General features: G+C 41.0%; 3 long non-coding RNA genes across 3 annotated transcripts in view; 2 read left to right on the plus strand and 1 right to left on the minus strand.

Moving 5' to 3' along the window:
• The window catches only part of LOC131922859 (uncharacterized), a 34,639-nt gene extending 17,286 nt beyond the window's left edge, over positions 1 to 17,353 (plus strand). Inside the window, exons 5-6 of the long non-coding RNA XR_009382421.1 lie at positions 11,661 to 11,804; positions 15,849 to 17,353. This is a non-coding gene — a long non-coding RNA (uncharacterized LOC131922859). The remainder of the gene's footprint in view (positions 1 to 11,660; positions 11,805 to 15,848) is intronic.
• Positions 839 to 9,529, plus strand: LOC131922933 (uncharacterized). The gene is made up of 2 exons (XR_009382438.1): positions 839 to 1,227; positions 1,963 to 9,529. It is a non-coding gene; the product is annotated as an uncharacterized LOC131922933 (long non-coding RNA).
• LOC131922913 (uncharacterized) lies at positions 9,846 to 19,556 on the minus strand. Its single transcript, XR_009382433.1, has 2 exons — positions 19,352 to 19,556; positions 9,846 to 11,771 (listed from the first exon to the last, which is right to left on the minus strand). It is a non-coding gene; the product is annotated as an uncharacterized LOC131922913 (long non-coding RNA).
• Between the last annotated feature and the right edge of the window lie 332 nt (positions 19,557 to 19,888).

The raw sequence follows: 19,888 nt of genomic DNA on the forward strand, positions 1-19,888 counted from the left end.
GCTCTGCTCCACTATGGCTAATGTTCCCTCTCTGCTCTGCTCCCTTCTGACAAAAGAAGGTCTCACCCAAATCTCATTCAAGAGATTTATTAGAGAAGAAGAATCCAGGAAGGTTGCTTCCTCTAACAGAGTGGAAAAAGGCATTTCCTAACTGAACGTGTACAGGGCTTATGTAGTAGAGGTTCTTAGTGGGGGAGCTTTTCAGGGTGAGAATTGCTCAGATTCCAGTCCCTGAGTTTGGACAAACCCAGAGATTTGTTACATTTTGTGCTCAGGGATTGGTTGGTTTTCTTCCTAAGGGATTGGTTGGTTTTTGTGTTGAGTGTATCAGGGGTGGAGTGTGTTTCTTTGACTCTGTTTTCAGGTCCCAAGTGTGTTTTTATTCACTGGCCATTTTTAACCTTTTGGCTCTAGTTTCAGGGCTATAGTCTGTTTCTTTTATTGGCCCTTTTTAAGCTTTTGGCTATTCTTTTAGAGCCATGGTTTCAGGGTCACTGTGTGTTTCTTTGGCTGGCTCTTTTATCCTACAATTTCCCTTTATATTTGAAAAAAAAAGAACAACACATTTCCCATCTCAGTGTATCTTCACAGACAGGAATGCAAAATTTTGATGAAATATGGGGAAATCTTGTGTATTTCCTCATTTTGATTTAGATTGTTATCATTTTTGGTCATTCACTGGAGGGTTCATAGACTGTCTTATGGCATGGGTGTAGTGTGCATTTATAGACACTTCTTACTCTAACTGCCTCAACAAGCACTACTGTGACAGTGTCTGTCAGTCCTCATTGAAAATGACCTGGAGCCTGTTTAGCTCTCCTCCTGCCTTCACATGAGCTGTCAGCACTGTCCCTTGGGACCTCTTTTACACTGAGCTACTGCTGTATCATGTAGGTACATGTCCAGCTCAGTAGAACTTTTCCTCCATGTGGATTGTATCATGTTTTGTAGTGCTTGGGAAAGGTCTGCAATAAGACTGTCCTTTTTCATAGGCCAGCAGGCTGCCTTTGTCGTTCACCCTTGTAGTTTCCTTCATGACTGACCACTTGTCAGATAATGTGACACATTCCAAGTGGCAATGACTGAAAGTTGGAAGGTTCATCCAGGCTTCTGGTTGTAAATCTATCAGAAAAAACTGTTCTCTTGTAGGAGCTTAGAACCAGTGAGTAGAACATGCCGGGGCCTGTGTTATTTGAATTCTGACAGTGGAGAGAAAATGAAAGATTAGTAAGTAGATAGATAGAACTGTGTTCAGTGTGTTTTTTACTTTTTAATATTCGCATATTATTTTTCTTTCAGTGTAATATGACTTATTTCCTCTAACCACATATACCAAACTTAGTTACCACACTCCTTTCAATTATTTTCCAAGTCCTCATTTCTCAGTACATACTACCATTCTCTCCCTCTTTACAAAAGAAAAAGCTTTCAAGAGATAACAAACAAATATGATAAAATATTTTTTAGAACAGCATCTCCAAGAAAAGTAAATGTAAGTTAAATAACTTGAAAGATGGCATCCTGTATGTGTGGGAAAATGGCACTCTTGGAAGAAAGATGCCTGCTAAATGCTAAGTAACAGAGGCAGGGTTAAGCCTCAGGAGATGTTGGCTAAGAAGGTCCTTAGTACCTCCTAAAATATGAAAGTTATTGTGATCCTGTTGTAAGTTATGAGCAAGAAGTAGAAAAGGGCCAAATTGAATGAATTCCAGAATATGAGAATTTCAGACTCGCCTGGAGCTGGAATCCCCTTTCTGATAGCCAGCTGGGTGGCTTTCATAGACCAAGCAGGCTCTTCCATCATTTTGGGGGAGAATGGTCAGGAATTGTGCTATTAGGTTGTTGGATGGCTCTTCCACATATTAAAATGTCAAGAGAGAATTATACACTGGTAAGTGGAAGGCACAGTTGTTAGATATATTTGTAACAACTCTCCAATTTGTTATTTGTACACATGCACAGAAGGGAATTCTTATCTTGTACTGCAATCCACCATAAAATGTTCTGTGACTGAGTAGTTCCTACGTCCCAGAGGTAAGACAACTGCTATTGTTTTGTTGAATGGAATGGTTGGGTCTCTCCATTTCCCTTCTAAACCTTTGCAGTTTTGCAGGAGATTAATGTATTTGCAGATGCAGATGTAACAGTTACAGTCTGCTTCCTTGCTAGCCATCCTTTGGCATTTGTTTCTGTTGCTGCTGGAGAGAGTTGTAATTGTTTCAGCTGCTGAGTCTCAGTGGCTGCTGCTGTCGTGAGATGGCTGGCTGGTACTCAGAAATGGATCATGCACAAAGCAGTCCTTCCAAAGCTCAGGGATTGTCCTACTAGTAGTCCAATCAAATTGAGAGCTAGAACAGTGGGTAGAATAGTGTAGCATGGCTTTTTATTCCAAAATCAAGTGAACATTCCATTGTGATATGTTAGCAGTGATTACTTTGGATGGATGGATACCTTAGAAAGTAATTGAACAGAAATTTGCAGTGATAGACAGGTCTGTGTCTGTGAAGCTTAACTGTACATAGTAGAAGGAGCCATGCAGATTCATGAAAACTTGACTTGTCATTCTAGATGTTACTTGCATTTGACCATCAGGCACATTGGAAAATGGTCTTTCTTTATGCTAGAGAGTAGAAATAGAGGTTAACTAAAAGTAGGGGGCTTCCAAGTATTGCTTCCATAGGAAACACCAATAAGTTGGTGGGTATAATGTGAAGTATTCTACCCTCTCTCTATTTCAGTATGAGGTCACTTTAAACACCATCACTATGTCTATATCATTTCCCATTTATACATCTCCAAGGAATTGAACATGATATTGCTTTGCACATCAGTACATATCGCAGCATTTTTCAGGAATATTTTCCAATAAGAGAGCAATGGAGAAGGAATATGTGATGTCTACACACAACAGAACCATTTCAGCTGAAGTGATGAATTCAGTCAAGGTGATTGCAGGAGAGTTCTTGTAACTCATGATAATCATATTATACCATATGTATCCAGTCCCAGACAAATATCTCCTGATGCTGTCTGTGTATATGGATCCTAGATTACACATATCTCCATGGTTCCATTCATGACTTGGGAGGCAATGCTGTCAAGCAGATGTCAATGTCTAAGATTTTTGGTGACAGTTAAGGAAAGTTACTGGGCTCAGTATACAATATACAGTTTTAAAAGAATATGTTCAATGAAAAGTACAATGAGAACTAATGTTATTGAGAAGGATTCAATACAAGTACAGCACTATATGAATTGCTTTAATATGAAAATGCTTACTGAGCTTTGTTTAATAAGAATTATTCTACAAGACCCTTAGTTTGAAAACATCAAGATTAAAGTAATAATATCAAGGTTAGAGATAGCTATTCAAATGCATTTCTATTGCTCCTAAGATGTAAAGTGAAGCACAGTAGTCTCATGGCAGTGCTTAAATCGGTAATTAAAGCCACACAAAGACAGCATAACACCAGAGGCCTCCTTAAGCCATTGCTTTTCGTTATTCTGTTGTACCCAAATTTGTCCCTGTGAGGATCATCGTATACAGGTAGTAGGATCTTTTCATGGTGGGTTTGTTAATATTTTCTACATGGATGACTTTGGAAATAGCTCTCTTTAGAATGAACAATTTTGGTCCCACATAGTAGTTAGATATTGTGAAGACAGATACACCATTTGTGGTGATATTTTATTTGTATGTTAATATATAAAGCATGCCTGGAGATCAAGGGTAAAACGGCCAGCCACTTTTAAGTAAACATAGAAGTGATGCAGTGGTAGCACACGCTCTTAATTCGATCATGTGACATAGGGTCTCTGTGTGTTCAAGGACACACTAGGGAACAGCCAAGCATGGTGACACACGCATTTAATCCCAGTACCAACCACAGAGACCTGGTGGTCTGTAGAGACAGGCATTGACAAGGAAGTGAGGCAGCTGGGCTAAGAGCCAATGAGAGGGCAAGGCAATAAAGGCATGGGTAAGACAGGAAGTAGCTCACTTTTGGTAGGTACAGGACTGGAGAGGTAAAGTTGGTGGCTCTCTCTATTTCTCTGATCTCTAAGGCTTTCACCCCTATATTTGGCTCTGTGTTTCTTATTTAATAAGACCATTTAGAAATTCATCTACAATTGGTGCTCACATGGCAAGAATTCATTAAAAAAACCCATTGATGGCCTTATAGGCCAGGGTTTACAGGCCTCCTGGCTTGGCCAGAGCTACATGAGATCTAGCTAAATGCAGCTGGAGCTACTTGCAGCCAGATCTCCTACTCATGTTGCTGGAGCTGCAAGGTTGCAGAGCTGCAAGCAGCTGGACTGCTTGTATGTTTACAGAGCCGCTCGTTCAGGCCAGAGCACGTGGCTGGACTTTTTATTTAGTTTTTAGCTTTTAGGACGTGCTTTCTCTCTCTTTCTCTCTGTCTCTCTGTCTCTATCTCTGTCTCTCTGACTCTCTGTCTCTCTCTGTCTCTCTCTGTCTCTCTCTGTCTCTCTCTCTCTCTCTCTCTCTCTCTGTCTTTCTGATTCCCATTTTGGACTGCCACCATGCTTGGTAGCTGCCTTGAAATTCCTTGGACTTCTACTGTTCTATGCAGACTTGGTAAGTCAATTAAGATATCAGATATCTTAAAGGGAGAAACTAGTTAAAAGAGAACATTTTTTTTCCATATTAAAAAATAGGAAATATTTTTCAATAAAAGGAAATTAGTCTTTGTTTGATAATTCATTAGACAGTCTGAAAACTGTACAGTTAAATGAGAGGATAATTAATGCTGATAGGATGTAGGAAACATCAGTTATAACTATTATTTGTTTAATTATCCTTATTTTAGTATTAAAAGGATTGGTGAAGTTAAGTGCCAAGACAAAAGCTTGAGGAAAAAAAAGGTTAAAATGAATTATAGAGAAATTCAGACCCAGGCAGAAGACTTTAAAGGTGAAATTATTTCAGGAACGCATTATATGGTTACAGAGAGACAGCCTCTTTTCAAACAATCAAACTTAATTCATCTGGTAGCCTTATAGGAACTACCTGCTCAACGGCATGTACAAGCGAATTGGACTCCAGTGGAAATGGTAGATTTAAGGAGATTTAAAGAAGCTATAGTATCCTATGGAATGCATTCTCCATTTGTAAAGCAAATGTTAAACTCGTGGTCAACTTGTAATAGGATTATTCCTCAGGACTGGAAAGAGTTGGTAACAGATGTTCTAGAATCCAGAGCACAATTACAGTGGTGACAATGGCTTAAGGAGGAGGCTAAGGCAATAGACACCATGTAGAATTAGAGGTGTGGACATTGCCCAGGATCAAAGACAATGTTTATATGATAATCAAACCTTAATTCTATGCCGCATGGCAGCCATGAATGCATGGGACAGAATTGAGGAAGCAGGAAAAAAATTGAAAATTTAAGTAAAGTGGTTCAAAGTCATTATAATTCAGTTCAAAAATGGAATTGTATGATATTCTTTGATATTAACAGATTTTTCAGAACCTCTCAACATAGTTACAAACTCTCAGTATGCTGAAAGAGTGGTATTATATATTGAGACTGCAGAATTTATCCCTGATGAGTCAGAATTAACTTCACTATTTATTCAGTTACAAGATATAATCAGGAATAGGAGCATCCCTTATATATAACTCACATCTGATCCCATATGGGTCTGCCAGGCCCTCTAGCACAAGGTAATGACAAGATTGATAAATTATTGATAGGAAATGTGATGGAGGCTTCAGAATTTCATAAAAAACATCATGTCAATAGTAAAGATTTAAAAAAGAATTTTTCTATAACGTGGCAACAAGCTAAGGATATTGTAAGGAAATGTCCTAATTTTTCCTTTTATAACCAGACTCTGCTACCAGCTAGATGTAACTCAAAGGGTACTCAGAGGAATGAAATCTGGCAGATGGATGTGTTTCACTTTGCAGAATTTGGAAAACTAAAATATGTACACTATACCATTGATACTTATTCAGGATTTCAGTGCAGAAATGCTTTTGGTTCTGAAAATGCTGAACCTGTAATCATGCATTTGCTAGAAGTTATGGCCATCATGGGTATACCTGCACAAATTAAAACTTACCATGTTCCAGCATATGTCTCTCGTAAAACGAAAATTTTTGCTTATTACAATATAAGCATATTACAGTTATACCACATAATCCTACAGGCCAAGCAATTTTAGAAAGATCAAATAGAACTCTAAAGGATATGCTAAATAAACAGAAAGGGGTAACAACCCCCCCCCAGAAATAGATTACATAATGCTCTATTAACTTTGAATTTTCTCAGAGCTAATGAGAAAGGGACAATAGCTGCAGAGAGACATTGGATAATAGATAAAACTGCAGAATTAAATCGGCCTATATACTTTAAGGATGTGCTGACCTCAGAATGGAAACCAGGATATGTGTTATGTTGGGAACGAGGTTTTGCTTTTGTTTCTATAGGAAAAGATAAGCTGTGGATACCATCAAAATTGATATAGGTTCAATTTGAACAACAGAGACCCCTTAATTAGAAGAGGTGATAGTTCATCAACCAGCATGACCATCCAATTTAAACTAACTTATACCACTAACAAATGCCTTTTTATTTAATCAGATATAACTTGCCAAAAGGGAACCTCTCCAAAGTTAGGTTTGGGGAAGCGTTTTTTGTTTTTGTCTTTCAGGAGAATGAAGGCCAAGGAATCTGAAGAACACTGGACAAATGAGACATTTGAAGAAAAAGGACAAATCATCTAGAAAAATGTCCCAAGAAAAAGAGTAATTTGGCCTGTTGGTGTATCACATGTAAAATTTCTTAAGTCTTCCTAAATATTTGTTTCTGCTCTTCTCTACAGACCACTAACACAAATGGTCTTTTTGTAGTCCTAGTTCAATTAACAATTAAAGCTGGCTTTGAAGTTGGAGAATGGCTCTTTCCTTCTCTAAACCCACGTATGTTGTTAAAAGGAAAATGGAAAATCTCTGTGTCATGTCAGATGAAAGAGCCATCTTCTGATATAGGACAGAAGAAAACCAAAAAATTAAGGAACTGGTTTTTTTGCCACTAATCTCAATTCTTTGGTTCTATTTTGAGTCTTTAAACTTTTCTTAAGTTATGAATTTTATATCAAAATTTACAAGATTTATATATGTATATAACTTTGTCATGATATTATTGGTCATATAGAGTACTAACTAATTCTAGAAAAAGGCTTAATTTAGCTGCCTATACATGTTTTTGTGTCGGAGTCTCTATCAGTTTTCTGCAGGGAATCATGACCAGGCCTAACCTCGAATTTGAAGTCTCCAGAAAGATGATGGAGTCCCATAACAATGATTCCATATGGACTATAATAATACCACTAAGCTGACAAACATCACCCAAAGATCATCTTTGGACTACAAACTGCTCAGAACAATTTTGAGATGGCTAGCTGAGATGATCCTGTTTCACAGACTACTTGAACAAGGACTTGAGATAAGCCCTGCACTTTGGCATTATACCAAGACTGGACAACAAATGATATAGCTACCTCTCCTGGAACTTGACATTTAACCCAAAAATTTTCTTTTCAGAATCTTCTAAAGATGCTATCACCAACAAACTGCAGAAAGCAACTTTTCAGAGCACTATGTCCACATTCCCAAGAGGTGGGGCGGGTGGTTTTTGGTTTTTCAATGGGTTTTGGGTTTGGGGTAGTTGTCATTGTTTAGGAGGCTTGGTTACAAGTTGTTGTAGTTAATGGTCAGGAAAAGGGCTAAACAAAGGAGATTAGATTTAAGATTCTTGTTTGGAAAAAAAGATGATATAGATAAGACGTAGATTATTGAATCTACTCTGAAAAAAAAGATATAGAAATGATAGAATAAAAGGTACATTATTGAATCTACTCTGAAAAAAACGAGAGGATATAGATATGATACAGTTAAAAAAGTAGATTATTGAATCTATTTTTAAAAGAAAACTACTAGTTTTAAGTACTTTACATTGGATTGAATTTTTATATATTGTACACAAATTATATATATTGAGATTGATATTGTTAGAAAATGCTGTATGTATATTGCTAATCTTGTTCAGGATATTGTACCTATACAGTTCATTTAACAATTTGCTAATCCTTGAAAGTTATTATTATCAACACTTAGGATATAGAGAAATGAGAATTAGTAGTTAGTCATTACAATTGAACTTGTCATCATATTAGGTGTTTTCAAGGTTAAGCAGAGATATATTTTAGATAGACAGGTCATCTTCAAATCCTTCAGAGATCTACAGAATATGGCATTTAAATGTTTTAATAACTTACAATTTTTTTATGATTATGAGACTTGTTGGCTTCTGGCAGCACCAATCTACTTCAGAGAAGATATGGGCATTGAAGAAACTGCATATGGAGTTAACTTTCATTATGGCAAAAGTTAGCCACTGGGCAACAAAGTGCCCTCATATCAACTGCTGAGAGTATGCTATCCAAAATGGACCAAGAGGACACAAAGCAAAGGACTACCAATCCTTGCCAAAACAAGTGTGGTTGTGGCTTTAGCAACAGGCATCCTCTGATGCCAAGACTATATGGCACCATCGCTAAAGTGGCCTTTGCAATCTGGAAAAGGTACAGGGCCCCTTTCTAAGAAGGCAGCTCAACAGGCAATGGACCGATGTCTTCTGGTATGCAGTGGAACAGTAGCTGAAACAGTTATTCTTGAAAGAGTAACTAGGCTGATAGAGTCTAACCTCTTAATGGTAGACTGGCATTTGATAAAGAAGATGAAGCCACCCACAAGCCGAGAAGAATGGGATGCAGAGAAGAACAGGATGCCGAAATGAAGCCATCCACAAGCTGAGAAGAATAAGCAGATGAATTCCAGAAACACCAGCAATTTCCAGGATTTAAAATCCTGAATCATGACAGGACACTGGTAGAATTCAGTTTTATCTGGTACATGGAATACTCATGCCGAATGTGAGGTTGAGCTGTAGGCCTTGTGTATATCCTACATCACAAATGAGTCTGTCAGATATGCTAAGCCTGTAGGCTGAAGATGATGCCCCAACATTGCAGAAAACCTCAGGTGACTGTCCAGACAGCTGGCTGTTTCTGTCAACTCACAATTTTCCAGAAGTTGCTTGTTTGCAATTCCTGTTTTACTCGGTAATATTATTTCCTTCTTGGTCTCTGAGGGAGTTGAAGATTTGATAGTCATAGTTACATTTTTCCTTGTTAAGAAATTTCAAAAAAAAAAAAAGAAACTCACTAAGAGGTGAAAAGTATATAAGTTCTAAGGAATATTACAGGACAATTTTCTGTTGGTAATACAAGTTCAGGTAGAAAGTGAATTAGGTACATTTTGAACTCACAAAAAATAGAGTAGATAATGTAATATTTTCTCTAAATTTGTCAAATTGCTGATGTATTTATTGCTTGTATATATTGTATATAGTTGTACTTATTGTATATAGTTTTTCTTATATTATTTATAAATTTTATTCTTAATAAATAAAGCACTTTTAAGTAAACACAGCAATCAGGCAGTGGTAGCACATACCTTAATCCCGTCAAAAGGCAGACAGGGTCACTATGTGTTCAAGGATGCACTAGGGAACAGCCTAGTGTGGAGCCTTTAAACCCAGCACCAACCATAGAGACCTGGAGGTCTGTACAGATAGGCATTGACAAGGAAGTGAGGTAGCAGGGCTAAGAGCCAATGAGAAGACAGAACAGCAAGACAATAAAGGTGAGGGTAAGAGAGAAAGTACCTCACTTTTGAAAGCTGCAGGGCTGGAGAGGTAAGGTTGGTGGCTATCACTATTTCCCTGATCTCTAACGCTTTCACCCCTATATTTGGCTTTGTGTTTTTTATTTATTTAAGACTGTTTAAAAATTCATTTACAACCATGAAACTCTATGAAAAGGGTGAATACAATTCCTCAGTAAAATTCAGATGCCCCACTTCCTAGAAGTAGAAAAGCAATCATAACTTTACCACAAAAGCAGAAAATACCCAGGATAGCATGAGCACACCTCATTAGAGGTCAGTGCTTCACAGGTATTGTAGCAAGTACAGCCTACAACTGAAACAAGGCACATTGTCAGGAAAAGATTAATCCGAGTTAAGTTGCAGTTGTAAACACATGTGGTTTAGTCTCTTTGGATTTTAGGTATGTACCAAAAATGCACCCTGGAGTACACATGGCCTCTTCATCAAGACATGCATGGAAATGTTATTCACATGTACAGAAAGAATCTGGATTCCACCTGGCTTCTTGGAGCATTCCTTTAGTCTCAGCACTCTTGAGGCAGCAGAGGAGGAGGAGGCAGAAGTGGAGACAGAAGGGGAGGCAGAGGCTGAGATGGAGGTGGAGGCAGAGGGGGAGGCAGGCAGATCTTCATGAGTTCAATGTTGCGTGTTCGATGTAGTCAGTTCTAGGACATGCTGGGCTATGGAGAGGGTCCCTGTCTCAAGAATCTAAAAGTGAGTGAACAAATAAATTATTTTGTTTAGTATATGTAACCCTGGAAAAAGATAATGACAAATGTCTCAGAGGCCAAAGTGTAACAAACTCTGATACTATTAGAGCACAGAGTAGCACAAAGAGTTGAAGGTTCAAGAGATGCCAGTTTTCTTCTCTCCCTTCTTCCACAGTGAGTGACAGACCTTCACAGACACCAGCATGTGCAAGCCGAGGTGTGTTTGAGGCTTTTTAAAGCTATGATGGCTATGCTCAAGTGGATTCCACTTCCTCTTGTTGTGGAGGACAGTGGGCTTCTCTTCTGCCATGACTGACTTGATGGCTTCAGATCCTTCAGCTTTCATGGAGTTGATTTCTCTAGCTCTTTTTGGTCTCAACTTGCCCATGAACCCTAGGTCTACTGAGCCTACAGAGTGTGATCTTCTGAGCTTTCCCTCCATTTGCTTGTCTGTGTTGTCAATATCTCCTTCTGGCCACAGCACTAGCCACAGCTTCTCTCCTTCCACAAGGTCCTGATACTGGATTCTGGCTAGAGATTCTCCATGAAGCAGATTAGAGTGTCTCTCTTCCTTCACCCTCAACAGGTTTAAGGGTGTGCTGATGACACCTTATCTTTACTGGGCCTGATTGCTCCTGAAGACTATGGAGTCTTTGCATTAGGTGGCTGTGGGAACCTGGAATTGGTTTAGTTCAGAGAGGGAGTTAAGCAGTTGGGAATGTGAACTTCTGCCATCAGCATAGTCATGTCTGCAAGTCTATGCTGGAGGCCAACACACTGTGCATGTCCCAGGCTCATCCTGACCATGACTGCTGCTTTCCCTGGTGGCATTGTCAGAAGCAAGCTTCTGCCCTACGCTCCCAGCATCAGTGAAGTGCAAGGGATGCTGGATGTCGGGGTGTGCTAAAGGGAGGAGAGATGGGTCTTGGTTTTCTTTCATGCACTCATAGGCATCCAGAGGCATTGACAGATTTGCTGCCATCTCATGCAGGTTGTCATTCTCTGTTCCAGGCATGGAGCTTGTGGCAATACCAGGAATTCTGAAGGTTGGGGACTGTTAATGACTTGTCCCCATCAATAGTTGGTGTCCTTATCTGGGAATGCAGTTCCAGTCATGGAGCTTGTGACAATACAAGGAATTCTGAAGGTTGTAGTTGGGGTAGGTAATGTCTTGTCTCCATCAACAGGTGGTGTTCTCATCTGGTAATCCAGGGTGTAGGAGTAGCAGAGGTCTGTTCTGCAGCTGAGGGAGTCTCTGGCTTGATGTGTGGTTCCCAGGGAAGTCTCCCTTTGCACCACTGAAAAAGAGTCAAGGAAGAAGTCAGTCTCTGGTAAGTGGGATGTCCCCTCCTTTCAGTGCACATCTGTACTTAGACCCCTACAATAGCTGGATGACATTCTTAGGATCTCTGCCACAGCTGCAGATATTCAGAAACATCAGTCAAAGTTGAATTCCAGTTGTAAACACATTCAGTTAAGTCTCTTGGGATTTTGGGTAGGTACCAAAAATGCACCTTGGCTTACACATGTCCTCTTCATCCAATCATGCTTGGAAATCTGGATATTCATACAGACAGAAAGAAACTTGATTCCATTTAGTTTGTGCGAGCATTCTGTTAGTCTCAGCACTCTTCAGTCAGAGCCAGGGCCAGGTTCAGGGCAATTGCAAAGGCAGAGATAGTGGCAGAGCTAGAGGCAGGCTGATGTTATTCATTTCAAAGCTAGTCTGATCAACATACTTATGAGCATGCAAGGTTTTGGAGAGAAAACCTGTCTCAAGATACTAAAAGCAAATTAATAAACAAATGAGTTATATTTCCTATGTGTCACACTGTAAAATGAAATGTCAAATGGCTCAGAGGCTATAGTGTGAGTAACCCCAATAGTATTACAGTACAATGTATGTCAAAGTGTTGAATGTTCAGAGACAGGCCAGGATGGGGCAACACACCAGCTACTTAAGAATTCCTGGTTGTAGTTAACAGATGGTTTGTCAGGGAAGTAAAGCATTTGTTACTAGAAAAAGAAACAGATATTTGGGAGGGGGTCCTAGAGAACAGGAGGACATCTTTGCTATTGCTACCTCAGTAAGTGTATTAATATCTAGAATATGTAGAATTAGATAAAATACATAAATCATAAGAAATCAGGCAACCCAGGTAGTAAAGGACAAAGAAAAAGACATTCTACTCTGATATAATAAAAAGATAATAAGCACATACAGATGTTCTGATTGAAGAGGAATCAGGGAAATACATAGTGATGGGTGACACACAAAAACACACACACAAAATAAATTAAAGTATGTAAAGGATGATTTCAAAGATGTATACAATTTCAGACATACATTGTTATGAATGAATCCCTTCTCAGGAAGATGTTCAACCTTGTATATTTTCTCTTTAAGGTGGGTGCTTGATAGTGTATACATGGAATCCTATATTTCATTTAATGAAATTTTAGGAGGATATCTGTCCCAGACCAGTAATGAATAAAGGACTAGTGTTAGTGGTACAAAATGGGAGGAAGTGTTGGAAGAACAGGAGTGTGTTCACTATACAGTATACACTATAGGAAACATACCAAGTTCAAAAACCAGTATAATGAAAATAAAAGTCAAGGAGAGCCGGGCAGTGGTGGCGCACGCCTTTAATCCCAGCACTCGGGAGGCAGAGCCAGGCGGATCTCTGTGAGTTCGAGGCCGGCCTGGGCTACCAAGTGAGTTCCAGGAAAGGCGCAAAGCTACACAGAGAAACCCTGTCTCAAAAAAACCAAAAAAAAAAAAAAGTCAAGGAGAATAATTTTATAACCACAACAGGTTTTGACTAATTACTTTTACCTTAAATAACACTACCAGTGATTTCTAGCATATGATGAATTTATGTAACACATATTTCTACTTTGGAAACATTAAAGAACAATAACAAAGGTGTGAAGAAACCATCAAAGCCTTCTATATATACTTACTAATGGATGATATAACTGACTTAATTTCTTCAATCACTTTTAGTGTCTTCAAATATTTACAAGTATAGAAACTGTTTGACCATTTATATATAAATCCCTGGATCTACCAATTAATCTCCTTAACTCCATATGTACCTACTTACCTACACACTCACCAAGATTTTAATCCAACGTATACATGTATATCTATGTCTATATCTTACCTTGTCTGTGTTGAATAGCACTGTGTTCCAAAAACTAGGGTAGGACTTACATGACATAGTCATAATATCTAGAAATTTCCATATCCTTCTGCTTCTGAAGGAAGAGCTGTGGTTTTCCCAGAGAGGTACTTGGCAGCATTCTCTCTCTCCTGTTGAGCCTGCCTCTTCATGGCCTCCCTCTCTGGTCTCTGCTCTTCTGTGATGGGCTATGAGATGACTGGTCCTGGAATGTGGACTTTCCTCCATGGAATAGGTTGGTGGCTGAAGTCTTGTAGTAGATATTGGATTTGAGGTTTGGGGGTTGATGGGGCCTTGTTCTTGTTAGAAGAGTCAAGCTCCCTCTGCAGTGAAGTGTGAGATGATGCCCTGTAGGATAATGGCCTACAGACAGCTGGCTGAGGCCCAGGGCAAGACTGGATGGGGTTGGATATGTTAGCTCGTGTGGCACTGGTAGCAATAGGCAGAGCTGGCTTGTCAGAGGCCATCAAAGAAGTGCAGGCAGGAGCTGGTTTAGATGGCTTGAGTGTGGTAGGCTGAGCTGAGTGGGAATGAGGCCTCACAGGGTATACTGCAGGGGGCCTGCATGAAGCCAGGGAGAGAGTATAGATGTAACCAACCGTCTTATTAAATAAGAAACACAGAGCCGATTCAGAGAAGAAAGCCAAGAGGTCAGAACTAAGAGCCTTACCCTTCCTGCTTCAGCCAAGAGAGCTCTCCGAAAAGGGGCCCTATTTACTGTGTGTATGTCTTTAAATAGTCTTTCTGTTCTGCCTTCTCATTGGTTGTAAACCCAAACAAGTGACTGCCTCATCACTGCCTGTGTGTACAGCCCTCCAGGTCCTCTATGGTATTGAGATTAAAAGCTTGTGTCTTCAATGTTGGCTGTATCCTTGAACACACAGAGATCTACCTAGCTCTGTCTAACAAGTGCTGGGATTAAAGGCTTGCGCCACCACCACCATGCTCTTGCTATGGCACTAATAGCTCTGACCTCTGGGCAACTTTATTTATTAATATACAATTAAAATCACATTTCAGTACAAATAAAATACCACTATAAGAGAGGCTTTCTAGAAACCAGTCTGGCTTGTGGCTTCTCCAGGGCTGGAAAAGGCAGAGGTACTAACTTGACCTTCCCAGGTGGGGGCAGCTTATACTGGGATGGAGATGGACACTCCCTGTGGACATTGCTCTCTCTAGTCTCTGAGCGTTGCTGGGGGTTTTACTGGGGCCTCAGCCATCACATGGTACATCCAGAAGGGATGAGGTGGCTGGGCCTGTCCTGGGATCTTTGTTGCTGTTGTTTAGCAGAGTCCGGGAGGAGGAGATGCCAGTTTTGTTATTACACTTCTTCCCCCATGGGTGAAGGACCTGAGTGGATGCCAGCATGTACTTTCCGAGGTGAGTTTGAGGCTTTTTAAAGGCGTCATTGCTCAGCTCAGATGGATTCCTCTTCCTGTTGGTCTTGGGGATGGTGGGGTTCTCTTGTGTCTTGACTTTCTGACTTGATGGCTCCAGCTGCTGTATTTTGCTGAAGTTGTTTTCTCTGGTCCTCTTGGTCCTGTCTTGCCCCTGCACCCTAGCTACCCTGGGCCTGCTGGGTGCAGATTTCTGAGCTTTGACCTCCAAGTGTTTGTTGTCCATGTTGTCAATATCTCCTTCACTGGCCCCAGCATTGGTTCTAGCCTCTGCTCCCTCCACCAGGTCCTGGTGCTGGATTTGGTCCTAAAGAGGTACATGAAGCAGATGAGATACTTTCTGGTCTTTCTTGTTCACCTTTTATAAGTCCAGTGATGCTGGAACTTTCCTGGGCCTGATCCTTCCTGATGACTGTGGAGTCTTTGGAATGGATTGCTGTGGGATTTTCCTGGTGGTCTAGGTCAGTGAGGGAGTTTAAGATTTGGGGAAGGTGAATATCTGACAGCACTGTAGTCATGTCTTCCACGTCATGCTTGAGACCATGACACTCTACAAAGACCCAGGCTCTCCTAGACCAAGGCTGTTGCTTCCCAAGATGGCATTATCAGAATCTGGCTTCTACGTTAATCTCCCAGCATCAGTGTAGTTCAGGGGCTGCTGCATGTCAGAGTGTGCTAGAGGGAGAAGTGATGAGCCTTGGTTTTCTGTACTGCCCTCATAGGCATTCAGAGGCTTTGATTGCTCAGCAATCATTTCTTCTACATTGTTATTCTCTGTTTGTTCCAGGCTTGGAGCTGGAGGCAAGGCCAGGAATTCTGAAGGACTGTGAATAAGGGCAGTTAATGACCTGTCCCCATCAACAGGTAGTATCTTCATCTGAGTATCCTGGGTTCAGGCATTTCAGAAGTCAGGACTCTGCAGCAGACAGAGTGTCTGGCTGAAAGCTATCTATCCAAGGGCCCTCTCCCTTTCCACCACTGGAAAAGAGTCAAGGAAGGAGTCAGTGCCTGGTAAGTGAGATGAGATGATCCCCTCCTTTCAGTGGACCTCAGCACTCAGGCCTCTGTAGCAGTGGGCCAGGCATTCCTATGAACTCTGCTTGAGTGGCAAGTGTAGCATCTCTGTTTACAGACACTTAGTAACTACTCAGTTGTTTCTGGTGACCATGCAATGTCTTGTTTTCTCAGATGTTTGTGTGTTCCATATCATTTATTGGTGTGAGCATGCATAGTGGTCATGGGGAGGTTACAGAATTCTCTTGGTGTGTGGTCCTTCCTTGCCCTCCTTTTGACTTTGAAACAGTTCCTCTCAGTTATTTGGAAGTGTGCCATTAGGCAGTTTGTCTGGCCTATAATTTCCAAAACTTACACAACCTGTTGACTTCTTTCAAGTAGTGGCATTACTCATGTGCAACAGGATGTTTGGATTTTTTGGGTTTTCAGTGTGCAAACCCAGTCCTTCACTCCTGAAATGCAAGCCGTTTAAGAACCCCAGCTATCCTCAAGCTCCCATTTCACAGATGTGTTATAAGTGATATGAAAATTACTTGAAGAAAGTGAAATAGTGTGGCTTGAGTGTGACTTTGTTATAGAGAACATGGGTACATGATCATGGACTTGTGTCAACACTGAAGAATCACAGAGAAAAAGAAAGAGAATAAGAGAAGATACAGCAAGAGAGTGAGTAAGTTTGAGAGAGAGAGAGAGAGAGAGAGAGAGAGAGAGAGAGAGAGAGAGAGAGAGAGAGATTTGCAGTTGTGTTGATCAGGTATCCGATTTCAACTCAGGAAAAATCAAGTGCTAACCAAATATAAAATTCATGATGTCTTCTAGAACCTTGAGCACTATCGTAGAAAGGAGGTGATTATAGTGTGATGGAGCATGGCACTGATTGGCTTAGGCAGTGATATGTGTGTCTGTGTTGTGGTAGCTGATCATGTTTTAATGAAGGATGGATGTCAGTCCCTATCATGCATGTTTCTTACTTTTGAGATGGACGTTGGGGATGGTGAGCCAGAGCCAAGGCTGAGCTCTCAGGACTCCCATCCTTTCTCCCTGAGGACATCCACTGCTGAAAGGGCGAGCTGTGTCTGCTTTGAGTGCTGATCTCAGTCCTCCCTCCTGGCTTTACTCACCTTGAAGACTTGTGTCTGGCATGTCTTGAGCAGGTGTGGGATAGTAGATGGCAGAGGTGGAGAAAAGTGTTTGGACATTCGTTGGCTGAATTTCCTTTGACATCATCACCATCTCTGGTTGCAGGACAGAGGCCTGACCCCCAGAGTAGGACACAGAGCCACACTGCCTGAGTTCTTCAGCCATCAGAGGACCCAGGCTGTTGAGGTCATTGTAATAGACCTGGCTGCCCTCCCGGTAGGAAGGTGCCAGGCTGTATCCTTGATTTTGCAACTGTGGTGGTGTGGCCTGAACAAGGCTGACAGACAGTGTTGGATAGGAAAGGACTAAGGCAATGGGATCTAAAATATTTTCACCCTAGGCTGTCATAGACAAGGAGGAGATTGTGGTATTCTGGTCAATGACAGTTACAGTGAAGTCCTGGAGTGCAGCTCCCCTCCTGCCAGTATTCCCGTGGGATCCCACTGGAGAACACCTGGATAGGAAGGTGGTGAGGCAGAGCTCTGGCCCTGGTCAGTCAGTGCAGTCAACATGGTTGTGCCAGCTGGTAAGCAGGGGTATGCACTGTCCATGAGTTGCTGGGAACAAGTGCTGGAGTCTGATGGCAGGAGGCATGCTGAACTCACAGCTGGGGTGGAGACCCTGAAGAAGTTGCACACACTTCCTGCTAAGGGCGTGGCATTCCTCAGCACAGGTGCAGAAGGCTGCAAGGCACATTCTGTCCCAAAGAAAGGTGCACTTTGGAAATTTTCCATAGGAAATAAGAGGAAAGTGGGAAGAATGGTGAGATGAAATCTTTGTGGCTTATGTGACAAGCTTTGTTATCTGCAGTTTGTCCTGTCTGGGAGAGTCTGAGATCTATTTTCCCTCACATATGCCAAACAAATGGTTCAGAATGATTCTTGGTAATGGATAGGATGACACTCATTTGATGAGCTGCCTGTTCTTCCTGTGTGGGCATGTACTTCCTAGTTGATCCACGTTGACCCTTGCTCTGACTAGACAACACCCTTCTTTGCCCTGCTTTGTGTTGTTCTGATACCTGTTGTGGTACTGTCACACTTGTGTCCCAGAACAGAAGTGTTTAAAGTAGCAGAACCTTAGACAACTTCTCATGCCTGTGCCTTTGTCCTGTTCTGTGCAAGTCTTTCTCTATGTAGAGAGAGAGATTCTCTACCTAGATCAGTCTGGCCTTGAAATCACACAGACTGGCCTGCCTCTGCACCAGAGTGCTGGCATTGTAGGTTCTTTCCATGTCCACCAAGCTTGGCTCTACTGTGAGCTTTCTTAATGAAATGATGTATCAGGAATTTCATAGATAAGAACTGTATTTAGCTAAGAATCCCTTGGTCATCTAGATCCTCCTGTTCCCCACTACGTTTAATGCAAGTCATTATCTCTTACTTTTTTATATAAATTCAGCACACATCCAATCCAATAAGACTACATGAATACAACCTGCTGGTAACATTTCATGTTGAGTCCCTATGTTTCATGTGACATCTTGGGATTTATAATGTAGCATGTGGTTCATCTCTGAATAAGATTATTTCTTAATTTAATAGTTGGTTAAATTGAGTCTTCAATGAACACTTCCACAGTATTTGTTAATTTCTTGTAACTCTCCTAGTTGGGAATCCTTGTGAGAATTCCTGCACACACTGGTGTGTCAGTTCTTGTCCAGGGAACAACTGACTGTGGAGTACCCAGCCCAAGTTGATAACATCTAACACAACCAAAAGATGTGGAGAATGCTGTGGAAGATGGGCTGGATAGAGTGTAAGAGCCAGGGACTAGAGCTGGATATTGTTTTCTAAATGTGATAGGAAACCTTTACCTAGACAAATCTCAACAGTGTGGCTGCATAATGATGGGTTGGGATATGATAATGTCTCATGTCTTTTAATTTAATCTGTGGTTATCTGTAACATTCAGTTCCAAACTACCTTTATATACATCCAGGGTCATCTCTGCAGTTTGTCTTTTTTTTGCATATATTCTAACCCCAGTAAGAACCAAATCTAAATATGACATTCAATTCCAGATGTCTCTATCAGCAACAATAGTATACCCAATACACAAAAATTTAAAAGTATATTAAAAATAATGGAGAAGTGATCTCTTATTTTTTTAATGTTTTAAAATTTCTTTCCTTACCTGCCATGGTCAGAGGGAGAGTATCAGCAATCTACAGTAAAATGGAGCAAGAGAATTGGTTGTCTATGTCTGATCAGCTGACCTGACTCACAAGTGTGTCCGGTATCAGACAGCACTTACTGGTCACTGGTCACAGGTGACCTGTGATGATCCAAATTTATTTACAGGCATTACCATGCCAACCACAAGAACCTACCAGGTGATGGTAGGGTTGGAGGGAGAATGATGTCATAAACAGGGCAGAAGCCAATGGGAAGATGGGATTCTGAGCTAGCAGATGGGACTGGTTGGAGAGAATTCCAGGAAACCATCAGGAGCCATGGAGTCTGAGGTGTGTGCTAGTGAGGGTGGCAATCCTGGCATGGAAGTTCCCCTTTAATGAGGTTTATTCCAGGGTATTGGCAGAGCTTCTAATAATGATCATCGATGAAGCTGTGTCTGTTGTTCCTATAAGGTGTCACCTTCCAGGAGTGAGTGTGCTTTCTGCATACACTGTACATAAATTCAGTAGCCTTGGGCAGGAAGGAGAGGACCCCA

The sequence above is a fragment of the Peromyscus eremicus genome, chromosome 1 (assembly GCF_949786415.1).
Source record: "Peromyscus eremicus chromosome 1, PerEre_H2_v1, whole genome shotgun sequence".
Classification (NCBI taxonomy): Eukaryota; Metazoa; Chordata; class Mammalia; order Rodentia; family Cricetidae; genus Peromyscus; species Peromyscus eremicus.